Source organism: Ursus maritimus, unplaced genomic scaffold, assembly GCF_017311325.1.
Source record: "Ursus maritimus isolate PB19 unplaced genomic scaffold, ASM1731132v1 scaffold_15, whole genome shotgun sequence".
Taxonomy (NCBI): Eukaryota; Metazoa; Chordata; class Mammalia; order Carnivora; family Ursidae; genus Ursus; species Ursus maritimus.
The window spans coordinates 7541637-7550976 of NW_024423897.1; the positions used below are offsets into that span (position 1 = coordinate 7541637).

Below are 9340 nucleotides of genomic sequence, written 5' to 3' on the forward strand. Positions count from 1 at the left end.
GATGTGTCTAGGTGGGATTTTCCACCTGATTCTCCTGTGCGGGGTTTGTTGAACTTCTTGCATCTGTGGGTTGATATTTTTCATCAACTATGGAACTTTTCAGTCATTACGTCTTCCAATATATTTTCTTCCTCGATCTCTGTCTCACTCTCCTTCCAAGAATCCAAATACACACGTGTTAGACTGCTGAATGTCCCACAGATCGCTGAGGTTCTGGCCTTTTCTCCCTCAGCTGTTCCTCTCTCTGGGCCTAGTTTGGACAGTTTCTAGCCCTGACTTCCCATTTAGTCTCCTGTTTGCCTATAACATCCAGTCTACCATTAAATCCATCCAGCGGACTTTTCATTTCCGATATTATAGTTTTCATCCAGAATTTTTATTTGGTTCCATTTCTCTACTGGTTTATTTTCCCTTGAATCCTTAAACATACATATAATACTTACTTTAAGGTCATTTTTCTGCTAATTCCATCATCCCTGCCATCTCTGAGTCTTTCCTCCTATGTCTAAAACTACCTTTTCTAGTCTATGCTGGGCATGGTGAATCTGGGGTTGCTGAAAATCTGGATTTTGTGTTCTCTCTTTAAAAACATTCTGTTGTGGGGCTCCTTGATGGTTCAGTCGGTGAAGCAACTCCGGCTCAGGTTGTGATCTCGGGGTCCTGGGATCGAGCCCCACATGGGGCTCCCTGTTCACCAGGGAGCCTGCTTCTCCCTCTCCTCCCCGTTTGTGCTCTCTCTCACTCTCTCTCTCAAATAAATAAAATCTTAAAAAAAAAAAAGTTTTGTGGTGATGGGCAGATAATTGGCAGACCAGCTTTATTCCCTTGAGGCTTTTTAAACTGTGCTGAGCCACGAGGTGAGCGTAATGATGGCAGTAACATGCTAAGAGTGCTGGAGCAGAGATGCGGAAGGAACCTGGGGCCCCAGCGACCATGTGGGGCTGCCACTTCCATCCTGAATGGCCTGTCTAGTGATTTTTTTTTTTTTAAGATTTTATTTATTTATTCGACAGAGATAGAGACAGCCAGTGAGAGAGGGAACACAAGCAGGGGGAGTGGGAGAGGAAGAAGCAGGCTCACAGTGGAGGAGCCGGATGTGGGGCTCGATCCCATAATGCCGGGATCACGCCCTGAGCCGAAGGCAGATGCCCAACCGCTGTGCCACCCAGGCGCCCCATGATTTTTTTTAATGTGATAAAGAAGTAAAGTTAAATCTTGAAGTTAAGCTATTGTTATTTATATATTCTTACTTGTGCTGCCAGCAGCTAAACACTCTAAGGACTAAGTATCTACTAAGTAGAGCAAGTGCAAAGTGTTGAGGACAAAGTAATTAACAAGTCAGATGCAGTTCCTGACCTCGCAGCTTATGGGCTAGAGCAGGGGATGGCACATAATGGCCTGCAGGCCAAACTCACGCATTGCCTGTTTCTGTAAATGAAGTTTTCAGTGGGATACCGCCATGCCTATTTGTTGACATATTATCTATGACTGCTTTGTGCTATAAATTTGAATGGTTAAGACAGGTGGTATAGTCCACAAAAGCCTCAAATATTTACTATCTAGTTCTCTATAGAAAGAGGTTATTGACTCTTGTTTAGGGTAGAAGTTCTCAAACCTTCTGGACTTAGGATCCCTTCAGTATCTTAAAACTTGAGAACACTAAACAGGTTTTGTTCATGTATATTTTATTTATCAATATTTACCATATTAGAAATCAAAACAGAGGAAATTTGAAAACACTTAATTTCTTTGAAAATAACAATAGTAATCCCATCGCATGTTAAACATTTTTATAATTAAATATGATTTTATATTTATAAATTTAAATTCATCAATTTAATATAAATTTTAAAACATTTTAATTTATAAATTTATGACTTTAATGTTTTTATACTTAAATGTTTTCTAAGTCCCCTCCAAAAAAATTAGTGAGAAGAGTCGCAGTACTTTATATTTTTGCAGAACTCTTTAATGTACGGCTTAACAGAAAGAAGACAGCTGAGTCCTAAGAGATGTATTTGCATCAACCTGTTGCAAGACCACATGTCATGCAGCCTCTAGAAACTCCCCTGTCCTCTCGTGATAGACACAACATTAAAAAGGCAAATAACTTCTTACTATTATTACGAAGTTTTGACTTTGCAGACCCCTGAAAGAATCTCTAGGACCTCCAGGGACCACACTTTGAGAATGGCCGTCTAGAAAAGTCCTAGGCTGACATTAAACAGAAAACACACGAGGTCTAATTAGGTAACTATCATCGAACAACTGACTTAAAGGAAAAGCATACTGTTCTACGAGGGAACGTAAACACTGAACCTGGCCCCATTTGGGAATGATTTCTCAAGGAAACGATGTTTCAAGCTGTGCTTGGAAAAGACAGTTAACTGGGTGAAGACAGGAGAGGGGAAGCTCTCCCTTTCTTCAGCACGTTTGCTCCTCTTGTCTGGCCGAGGAAATTGGGTTAGGCTTTGGGGAAGGATCACGAATGAGGATGACTTTGCCATGACATCTTCCCCTGAGGGGACCAAGTCAGAGATGCGCTCTGGGAAGCAAAGGGAAAGTTGTAGCCCCAGGGTCCTCCTGACATGACGGCAATGTACCTCGGCAGCAAGCAAACCCTGATCTCCCGGGGACGAGGCTCATGCTCTACAGATGGGGCACTGTATGGAGGCCCAGGTGCCGGGACACAGGGGACACAGGCAACGTGGGCCTGAGGACAGTTACCAGGCCCTTAGGACGCAGTCCTATGGTCATACAGGTAGCAACACAATCTCTTAGCCAACTGTCTTCCTTTAAGGCATTAGGAGCCATTCCTCATCCGCAGGGTTACTTGCTGTAAAAGTTACTGGGTAAGGGACCACAGCAGTCCCTTTCCACTGCATGGCCCGGTCCCATTTCCCTTCCAGTTACCAGCTCTATAAACACTCACTCTCGAAACCAGATTCTGCCAGGGTTCAGGACGGATACTGGAGGCTGCCATGGTTCTCCCTCCCCCTGACACGCCCACCCGTGGAGTGTGAAAACCCACCGGATTCTAGCTACCATCTCACCTCAAACGTCCCCACTTGAAAAAGAGTAGGCAGAGAAGGAAACTAGATGGAAGGCGGCGGATTCGACTCTGTTCACTGAGGGTAAAGACGCCCAGCAGCTAGCCCACATGCAGCAAGTATTCTACGGGACTTAACTGTACTCGTTTCCTAAGTCCTCCCAGTAGCCCTGTGAGATCCGTTTATGTATTATCCCATTTTACAGATGAGAAACTGAAGCACAGAGAGGTCTTGCAGCAGGCCCAGGTAACAAAGTCGGTAAGGAGTGGAGTCAGCATTAAACCCAGGCGGTTTGGCTTCTAGGGTTCAGCTCCTTGAACATACATTTTACTGCCTCTCTGTATTGGAAAGGACATGAGGAGTTAGTTTATTTATTTATTTATTTTTTAAGATTTTATTTATTTGAGAAAAAGAGAGAGAGACCACAAGCAGGAGGAGGGGCAGAAGGAGAGGGAGAAGCAGGCTCCCTGCTGAGCAGGGAGAGCAATGCCGGGCTCCATCCCAGGACCCTGGGATCATGACCTAAGCCAAAGGCAGACGCTTAGCTGACTGAGCCACCCAGGTGCCCCAAGGAGTTAGATTTTTAAAAAGTATCTGTGTAGATGCTTAACACTGCGTATCATCAGGGAATGAAAATCCAAACCACGAGCTACCATTTCACACGCATTCGGAGGGCTCCCGTACACAAACCCCGAGAGTAACAAGTGTGTTGGTGAAGGGGTGGGGAAATGGAAGGCCTGTGCGCTGCTGCCGTGGGGGTAAAATGGTGCAGCCACTGTGGAAAAGAGTGCAGTGACTCCTCAAAAACTTAGAAGTGGAATTGCCGTATGATCCAGAAATTCCACGTCTGGGAATAAAGCCAACAGATTTAAAGGCGAGGATGGGAACAGGTATTTGTACATCCCCTGTTTGCAGCAGCGTTATTCAGGACGATCTAATGGGGACAGCGACCCCCATGTCTGTGAATGGTAAGTGGATAAATAAAACATGGCATGTACATACGACGCAGTACTATTCAGCCTTAAAAACGGAAGGAAATTCTGCCACATGCAACGACATGGATGAACCCGGAGGGCGTTACGCTGAGTGAAACAAACCAGTCACAAGAAGACAAATATCGTGGGGGTCCATGCATGTGCGCGGTCAAACTGGTAGAAACAGCAAGTAGAACGGTGGCCGCCACGGGCTGGGGGAGAGGCGAACGAGGAGCTGAGAGTTTGAGGAGGACAGAGTTTCAGTTTTACAAGATGGAAAGAGTTCTAGAGATGGATGGTGGTGATGGTTGCACAGCAACGTGAACGTGCTTAACACCGTGAACTGGACGCTCAATATGGTTCACGTGGAAAATTTTATGTATATTTTACCCAATCAAAAATAGATGGCTTTTGTAAGGTTTTATTTATTGGGGGGGAGGGGCAGAGGGAGAAGCAGACTCCCCGCTGAGCAGGGAGCCCAATGTGGGGCTCGATCCCAGGACTCCAGGACCACGACCTGAGCCGAAGGCAGACGCTTTACCGACTGAGCCACCCAGGCGCCCCAAAAATACATGTTTTAAAAAGCAAACTAATGTTTTAAAGAATAAACTAAAAAGAAATACACCTCAGAATGTTTGTTATTATAATTACAGTAGGAATTACCCTGAATAATTTTTAAGTGGGGGGTAGGGTGGGGGACCGAGGACATTTCTGAACTTCTGGAACTGAGAGGGCCCTTGCAAACAGATTAAGTGCTATGGCCTTTCCCTGGTTTGCATGCCAAGGCAAAAGAGGTGATTAGCAGGCTTAAACTACTGGTTTCTAATCAGAAAGTTAAAAAAAAAAAACAAAAAACCTTTGTCAAAGAGAACAGGAACAAAGGGCCAGTAGGCCCAGGGGTTATACAATAAAAGCTGGATCATGCTGTGTAAAAAGGCCCCTCCATCTCCTCACCACTGTGTCCTCCTAACACCAGGATCTTCGTGACGTCAGAGGGCTATTGTACTGTATTGATAACACATCATTCAGTGTGGCCTGGCCCCTCACAAAGGCGGCAGCGCCCCTGCACGCAAGCGGGACATTTAGGAGACAAATTCCAGGAGTCATTAGCCATTGCATCTCAACTGTTCCCATACACTTGCCTCTCCTTCCCACACAATCCTGCTTCCCTCTCTCTCTCTCTCCAGTGAGTAAGAATACTGGGAATACTGGAGAACAGGACTCTTTCTGAAAAGATCTCTGTGTTCACTTTTCCAAACGGCTACAGACTCTAAGGGGGCAGGGGCCAAAGAAGGAACTAGGAGAGGAGGTTGTGGCAGGGGGAGGGCCCCGGGTGAGGTGCCCGGGAGCTGACAAGGGAGCATGTGCCCCATGGGTCATCACGACCCCAGCTCCCCCGCATCCCCTGGCCATGCTGCCCACCAACCGCTGGGCAACCCCTCCCGTCCTCTCCGCCCTGCAGAGCAGGGTCTGTGGGATCTGGCTGCCTGTGGACTCTAGGGAGGTGGCAGGAACTTCCTCCAGCGCCTGGATTCCAGTCGCTGCACCCTGGAGAGTGCGAGAGCTTAACTAATTCTCAAATCAGGACACATACACAAAACCCTCTGAGAAGCGCTGGAGAACTCAGTTGAGTGTTAGCAATGTTACATCAATGCGGGCCAATGACCTCCAGGAGACAATGCGGCAGTGACCAGCACTGAGCCCCGGATGGAAACCCAATCCTCGTGCCAACTTGCTGTGTGACCCTGATAAATTCCCTGATCTCTCTGGGCCTCAGCTGCCTCATCTGGAAGGGGAGGACGAGTGAAACAGTAAATGCACGTAAAATTCCTCGGGACGTGGCAGCTGTCACAGCCTCCAGGAAGTTTCCCCAGCATCTAGCGAGATTTTTGAACTTTATTATTTTTGAATATAAAATCCTGACCGAATGACAGCACAGCACTGTCTTCCTCCTAGGAACAAATCAAGTGTAATTTGGGGAGATGAGAAGAGAAAGGGAGTAGATTCAGAAATAATATCCTTATGGAAAAAGCACAAAAGAAACTCAGTGATTACCTCCAATCTTGTAATACCTGACTCCCCCATGACATTACAGCAAACGCCGGAAGGATTCTGACACAGCCCACGTTAACTAGAACTGGACGATCCCCCTATTATCACCTCAACTCCAGAAGCATTTGCTGAGGGCCTGCTGCACACTGAGCCCTCCGCGGCTCTGCCCTGCCCTTACAACTCGGCCACTCCTTTCTCTTCAGAGAACCAAGGATCCTGACCCTACCCTGGACTGAGAGCAGACTGCCCTTACCCTGACCTCATGCATCAAGAGGTCAGGCTGTCTCCTGTGCCGAGGTCCCCTGCGGTCACAGCCGTCTGGGCTGACCCTAAAGTCCCCCAGGTGCCCCTGCCTCCCCGCCCACCACACGCACAAGATAAGCCAGCAAGCTCAGAGGAGGGACCCTGGACTCGCGAAGCAGGTTTCGTGGTGCTCCGGGGAAGAATAAGGAACTGCAGCTTGTTCTTCAGAGAGGGGACGGGCAGCATTGTTCGACCACAGGCAGCTGGCTGGCTCTCTGCTCACCGACACGATGAAGACAGCCTGTGGGATTTCCGTTGGGTCAACAGTTGCCGGTTTGGCAAACAGCAATATGGAGCCTTACGCAGAAAATCACGGTAGCAAACGCGGAGCGACTCTGGGGGAAAGGACTCGTGGGAGTTCCACAGTCCAACAGCTCTATTCTTTAATGCCTCCTGACAAGGGGGAGGCTTGCGCGTTCTAGAGGCCCTGGGTGTGGGGTCGGGCCGGGGCTGGCAAACTGTCCTTGAGTCTTTTCTTCCACTCAGGAGTCTTCCTGAGCCGCAGACAGAGAGCTGGGCTTCCAGGGAGACACCTCAGCCCCCCACAGGTGGGCGGTGACCCCCGGCCTCTCAGAGTCCTGGGCTCTCTCTGGCTCCAAAACCCAACACAGGACTTCGAACTGACCAAGAGAAGAGTCAGAAGGTGGCAGCTTCTCACCAGGAGGCATCTATTCATCACCCTTTATTCTGTGACTTTCCCATTGCGTCTCGGCTACCTTCGGGGGTATCCACTCTTTTGCTAGCACCGGTTACGTGCAAGACGCAGTGCTGGGCCTGGGAGACTGACAGGACACTACACCGCTCAGTGGGCAGCACAGACATGAAAAGATGATGGCTCCGTGGTGACGCGTATGAGAAAGGTGCACAGCGGGGCCTTTACCCGAGCTGGGACAAGGCAGGCTCCCGCAAGAGGAGGCCTTTAAGCTGGGTGTAGCAGTGCACAGAGGGAGTATGAGCAGGCAGGACTCACACTCAGTTCATGCAAAGCAAGGAGAGCATCTCCTGGGCGGGGAGGAGAGGGTTTCAAGTTTAAGGCGTATTAGAATTGTCTGGGTAGCATATTTAAAATGCAGATTCCAATAAATAAAATAAAAATGCAGAATCCTGGAAGCCCCACTGAGATTCTGATTCAGTGTATTTCAGATGGGGGCCCAGGAATCTGTTTTATGAGCTCCTTGGGGGAGCCTAAGGCAGGAGGTCTATGGACCACACTCTGAGAAACCCTGCTTTGAAGGCATGGAAAAAAAAAAAAGCCATTTGTGGCTTTGATGGAATATTGGTTTATTTTCCTGGAATGTTCCCAAAGGGACTTTGGATAGCTCACTAATGATTCGTTCTTCAGTCATTTTACACAGACAGGCATACCAACATCAAACAAACTGGAAGCAAACCCTGGGAGGGTGTGAGGAGCCCCACTCACATGGATGGCTGTTGCTGTGTTTCATGGGATGACAGTGGGCATTATCTCTGGAACGTGTCGGGCCAAGGTCCACACTTACGCCAAAAGCTGTCCACAGGTGAACCAGGGCCCAGCAAGCAGTGATGGGAAAACCTTCTGGAATCTGGCCAACCTCATGCCAGGAAAGGCAAGGCAGTCTACGGATGTCTTACAGACTTTCTCTACAGCCCATGGCTGGCTCCCTGGCCCTCCTGTCCTGGGTCCTCCACCAGGAGCCTGGTCTCTGCTACCCCAGTGCCACCCCACTCAGGCTCCTCCTGGCTTGGACCAGGTTGCATGTGGGGACTCAGGCTCCACCAGCCTAAGCCTTGGCCGTAGGCATTGTTTCTGCTGGTACCCTCATGGCTATATTTTTGCCCTACTCAGATCTACTTCCAGGGAGTCCACCATTTATTTTGCTGGCTCAAGCCCCTGCCTGGGGAGCTTATGGGGGGAAGCCCACACCTCCTTGTCTTGCTCCTGCCACTGTTCTCTGAGGGCTGGAACCCTGCCTTTGGGATCTCTGCTAAGTGCCTGCTGGGCCACCTCCTCTTTATGTGTTAGGGCCACAGGCACTAGCCTCCCAAGGCTTCCCACCTTCTAACTGCCCCATGTCCCCAAGGGCCATGTTCTGCCACCCCGGGGACTTCCCACACAGCACGCATCTGCTCTGACCCTGCGGCTGAATATGCTACAGTCTCACGACCTGCCTTTTCTCAGCAGGTGTGATCCCCTTTGAACTGACCTTCACACTCCATCCAGCTTCACTCCCTTATTCCACGTGGAGCTCTGGGAACAGGCGGAGAAACTCTTTTCCCCTGACAGTGTTTATGACCGGCTGTAATAATCCACTGTTTATTGATACTACAACGATGTGGTGTGCCCAACATCATAGCTCAGTAAGAGGCGGTCCGCCACCGAACAAAAACAAAAAATTAAAACAAACAGAACAACCAGGGCTATGCAATAATAAGTCCTATTGAATGGTCTGGCCAGTGCTCCTCAAACATCAACATGCTTAAGGACCACCGGGTTCTTGTTAAAATGCAGTTTCTGCAGCTCGCGACGGTGGCACGTATACTAAAATTGGAACAATACAGAGATTAGCATGGCCCCTGTGCAAGGAGGGCACACACATTCGTGAAGCATTCCATATTAAAAACAAAAAAACAAAAACGGTTTCTGATTCAGTGGGCCTGGGGTGGAGTCTGAGATTGTGCATTTCTAACAAGCTCCCCGGCAATGCTGATGGGCTGGGCTACAGCCCACACTTCCAGCAGCAAAAGGGGAAGGGATCCCACTAATGAGTGGGAGTCTGCCACAGGGGGTGAGGCCAGGAGCGGGGCTCAGAATCGAGCATGTGCTTAGATCCAGGAACCACCAAGTCCCACTCATTGCCACAGAATCAGAACAATTTACTTAGAAGTTCTGAGAAAGAATGACCTGGGGATGGCCCGCTGCCCATGGACTCTCCCGAGCGGGTGGCTGCTGTGCTTGGCACCACATGGTTCTTGACCCTTGTC

General features: G+C 48.9%; 1 pseudogene; it reads left to right on the forward strand.

Moving 5' to 3' along the window:
- The first annotated feature begins 8879 nt into the window (after positions 1–8879).
- Positions 8880–8977, forward strand: LOC121102798 (annotated as a pseudogene).
- The last annotated feature ends 363 nt before the right edge of the window (positions 8978–9340 follow it).